Source organism: Empidonax traillii, unplaced genomic scaffold (assembly GCF_003031625.1).
Source record: "Empidonax traillii isolate 1590-97213 ecotype Southwest subspecies unplaced genomic scaffold, ASM303162v1 scaffold396:size1303734, whole genome shotgun sequence".
Lineage (NCBI taxonomy): Eukaryota > Metazoa > Chordata > Aves > Passeriformes > Tyrannidae > Empidonax > Empidonax traillii.
Window position 1 is genome coordinate 202,905 of NW_020955589.1, and position 4,865 is coordinate 207,769.

General features: G+C 37.5%; 1 long non-coding RNA gene across 1 annotated transcript; it reads left to right on the top strand.

Annotated features, from left to right (window-relative positions):
- The first annotated feature begins 642 nt into the window (after nucleotides 1-642).
- Nucleotides 643-4,220, top strand: LOC114062302. The gene is made up of 2 exons (XR_003572340.1): nucleotides 643-713; nucleotides 3,833-4,220. It is a non-coding gene; the product is annotated as an uncharacterized LOC114062302 (long non-coding RNA).
- The last annotated feature ends 645 nt before the right edge of the window (nucleotides 4,221-4,865 follow it).

Sequence of the window (4,865 nt, forward strand, 5' to 3'; positions counted from 1 at the left end):
TACTATTATAGTAACTAGTCTTCTAAAGTCTATTTTATAAGACTTTAGGAAACATACAAATTTCTCTACACAATGTGGCAGTTCCCATCTTTCTGTAGAAAACATTTCAGTCTCTATAAAGAGCTGAATGTTTCAGAAGCAGTTTTACAGACCAGTTATTTAGCTTCATTTCCATTACATTTTGCAAGATGCCATAATAACTTTGTGCTGAATGTGTGGCAATTTCTTCCATTTGATTTTGTAAGACACCACAATAACTGTTTGCCTAAAGTATGGCAATTTCCTCGGAAATCACTTTTCACTAGACAAGACTTTCATCATGCCAGGGAATGTACCAGCACATTGCAAAGCCATGTCAAGCGTTTACCAACTATGACATCAGATCAGATGTATTAACCTAACTCCTCTGTCTTTCAAGTCTGTCCCAGAAGGCCATGTCATATTCATGCCAACCTTAACTTCTGTCAGTGTGATTCTAAGGAGTCTTAACTTTTAAGATGAGTTGCTACATTGGATTACTGCTTTGAACCCAGGTCTTTGAATCAAAAAGATCTACACCATTGACTATGTGCAGCCCAGGGTGTACTTTGAAAGTCAAGCTTTCATTCCTTCTGTATTTACCTCATTTTGGTTTGCATTGCAGGACAGTTTCAGAGTTGTTGATCTACAACCCTTTTGGATGAAATCAAGCCAGAAGATGTGTTTCAGAGCTGGTATAAAGGAACTTCCCCACAAACACTTATAGGGTGGCCACGAGGTTCTGCTCTGCAGATTCACTTGCTGATACAGACATAGCTTTTCACTTATTTTGTCCTTTTTTCATCACTTTCATCTGTCAAAATAATCTGAGAGAGAAACACTTTGGAATCAGCTGTTTGTAACTGGTTTATATGTTTCTCACTTTCCAGCATGGTTATAAGGTAGTTTGAATGTATTCAGCCTAGTGTATACAAGTGCCTTTGGGTATAGAAGGCTGAAGAAGCAGGAATTGCTGTTTAAAGAGGGAAGCACTTCATGCATGTGCTCAATTTTTCATAGAATTTTTTAGTGTGATACTTACTATGAATGCATGGTTTATTCTGTCAGTGGTCTGTGGTTAACACTCCCTATACACCTACTGGCATGATAAACTGTAATGACTTCATAATAAAGTTAAAAGCCCAACATAAATGCAAAAGAGCAAGGAATTTCAGAGGTAAGATTTGAATTTCATCCCTCACCCTTATTTGTACTGGAACATTATGAAACAGCGATATCCTAGTTTCTTTAGGCACAAATACAGAAAATATAAGAACAGTAATATAAACAGTGAAAACTGTGTATGTTGCTTTGTTGCTTTTTCTTGTATCTCAGTGATAAATGCACCACTTCATAATGAGCCAGGGTTGAAATAATTTGATACATTTTTGGAAAAAAAAAATTCTAGTTGATGATTTGCACTACTGAAGAACATGTTAATAAAAGAAGGATGTCAGACAAGATATCACCAATTTATACTGAGTTGTGGTGTCTGTGACATAAATGCCATGAAAGAGCTCTGGAGTTTTGGTTGTCTTATTTATTTGGGGTGTTTGTTTACTTGTTTGGTTTTTTTCTGAAGAAACAGTAGTATACATTAAAGAAAGTCTCACTTAAGATTTTTCCATTTTGCCTTCCCCTTTCACCTACAGACCTAATGCTCTGGCAAAAGGTTATGCAAAACATAGGCTTACTTATTGATCGTTAGCATAAAAAGAGGATTTGGATACCAGCATCTGCCAGTGAGTACTACCAAAAGCATGACTTTACAAATTGAACTTAGATGCCTTGCTTTCTATTTGCATGACCTAGGAAGCTTTCTGCAGTTTTCAAAAGCAAGGAGCAAAATGCCAGCTAAAATTCAACAGCTCTGCAGGTACTCAGCATTTTCCAAAATCAGAGCCAAATCACATTACTTATATTGAGTTAGGATCTTGGTGTCCAATCTTTTGCATAACTTTCCAGCTCACCTCTGCAGTCTGATTCCCCACCATATAACTTTCTTGCTGAAAATGAAAGACAATGTTTTTTCTACCTTTTTTACTATATCTGATGCTGTTGGACAAGATTCTTCTGACCTATTATGAAAAGCTTCCAAATTGCTGGAAGGGAATTTGGCTGAAAGATTCCCACTAAGTGCTCATGCAGTGATTTGAAATTTTGCCTGTGAATGATTAGAGAGTGGTTATATGAATAAAAGAAAATCTAAATATCGGGATGTGGGGGATTCCAACTCCCTGGAAGATACAATTTATAAATTCTTATGTATTATATTCCAGTCATTCATATACCTTTGGTGCAAAACTGTTTGGTTTTTTGGCTGATATGATAGATAATATTCTATTACTGTAATAACATTGAATTCTACAATTGGTTATTTGAAAACATCATTTCTAGAACAGTCTATAAATCTTTCAACAAGTATTTTCATAGGAAGAAGGTTCATTGAGGATATAAAGTCCCAGAATTTTATTTGAGGTAGGAATTTTCAACTTAAAGTCTGAAAACTTTCAAAATTTAAGCCAATTTTTAGTTCTAAATTTTCAGATGAAAAGAAATTGTATTCTTTTAGGGCAAATGCATTTTCCATACTGCAAAATAAATGAGGGGAAAAGATATTGATATTGTTGATCATTCTGTGTAGGACATCACAGTTTTGAAGAAACACCAAGCTGAATGATCTTTTTACAGTAGTTCATTTATTGTCAGAATAATTCAGAATTATGACGGTGTGCTCCATCCTGCCCTCCCAATCTGATCTGTATTTCCCATAACTCTGTTCAACTCATTACCACTAGTGGTGATGGCAATGGATGTGTCTGGTTGTGATGACTGCATCTGACTCACTGTGGATTCAGGGGAGAGAGATAACACAATAGTCAAGGGCTAATCTAAGCAATAGCCACTGCCCCCACTTTTTTACTCTATGCAGTAAAAAAGCAAATGCACCTTGTCATTGAATCTTGTTAACAACACACACCCTTACTTCCCCTAACCATAATACTGATCAAACTGACTCAAGTCAAATTTGGAAGAAATTAATCTCTGTAGTCAGTATGAAAATATGTCTATAAGTCAGTTTCTAACTCCATACGTAGCAGAAAGTACAAGACCTGTTCAGCTCTCCTGCTAAACAGAAGTATCCCCCCCTGAGTACAGATGCCTCTCAAAGTTACTCCTTGAGGCTGAGAGATTCCTTGCTGCAACAGATTCTCAGTGATTAATAATGTGCTAAACTTGGAAATCTTAGCTAACTAATACAAATGATTGATTATGCATATGTAATCCTTTAGACATAAACCATTGACCAAGTTGGGTCTAAGCCTGGATCCAAACACAAAGGAATTCAGAGCCCAAGGGGGTCGTTTTTGAACCTCATGACTCAGTCAGAGGGTCTCCCTGATAATTGTGCCTAACCTTGTCTCTATGCAGCAAGTAATCAAATGGACCTTGTCCGTAACTGAATCTTGTTAACATCTGTCACATTTACTATCAAACCTCGTTAAAGCTCTATTTATATCTATAAACATACTGCTACTTCTCTCTCACAAATAAACTGTGTCACATCATCCACAACAAGAATTACATACATAATTCTTCATATTAATTCAGCCCATGAAATTCTGGCCGGAGATAGAATAATGAAAAATTGTTTCAATTCACTCAGAGATTCGAAGGCAAAATCATGCAGAATAGGGTTATGATAGGAAGAGACCTGTGTCTTCAGGAGAGCTCTTCAAGGCTCTTTCCACAGCTAAAAGATTTCTTTAGTTGGTGCATTGAGGAAATTTGCCTTAAATTTATCTTTTCCCAGAATATTTGGGGAAGAAGCTAAAAGCCTTTGTTCTCAGAGAAATGCAAGAGCTGCAATTACACCAAGCCTCTTATGGAGTATCCTGGTGGGAAGAGGGCCTTTGTGCAATGTCCTTTTCCGCACATCCAAGCAGAAGTTAGGCATAATACATTTCACAATGAGGATGCTGAATTCCCCTGCTACTTCAGCAGAACAAATCAGGATGCATACTTCCATCCTGCATATCAGGATAAAAGAGATCAGTGCTGGAGACAAGAGAGAAATTAGGTAAACTCTCTGTAGTGAGAAAAATGTGATGGGGAAACCCCATTGTCTGCTGAAGAAAATTCACTGTTCTTTCTGTCAGAAATTAAATCTTATGATTATCAAATACGCTTGATAAACAGAATTTTATGGCTAGGAACTTTACTTCTTTCTGCTATGTGCTGGACTCCTGTCCATTTGAAGACAAAGCAGGTGATGTGAAGTAACTTCAGAGAGCTTTACAGCTGCAGTGAATGACAAAGCCATAGGAAGGGATTGGGACTCAACCATTTGCATTTAATTGCTGAACCAAAAAGTACAGTTTGTATACCCACAGGTCTTCAGCCTGGATATATGGGAAGAGATAAACAAGACCATGTTGTGAAGACCTGAGTAGAAATTAACAAACTCTGATTCCAGAGTGGAAATGCATTTGACATTATTGCAAGGCAGGAGAGAGTGGCTTTGTACTAGGCTGGAATGGTATCATTTCAGTGGCCTAATGGTGACCTTTGGGTGGAGCCCTGACACTGGGTCTGTGTGAAGGTCTTTCCATGAGATAAAATGAGATGCAACCACTAAAAAGAAGAGATGCCAAGCCACAGCCCATCAGCTTACTCCTGACTTTGTAGCAAGTTGAGTGATGGTACAGTGGATATGGTATCTCCGCAGAAGTTCACCTCTTATCCTAACTTGGAGCCTCAGATGTAAAGCAGTGCTGAACTTCCAATTATTATTACACCAGCACAAAAGCCATTGCCTCAAGAGGCTCTAATTCTCACTCACTACA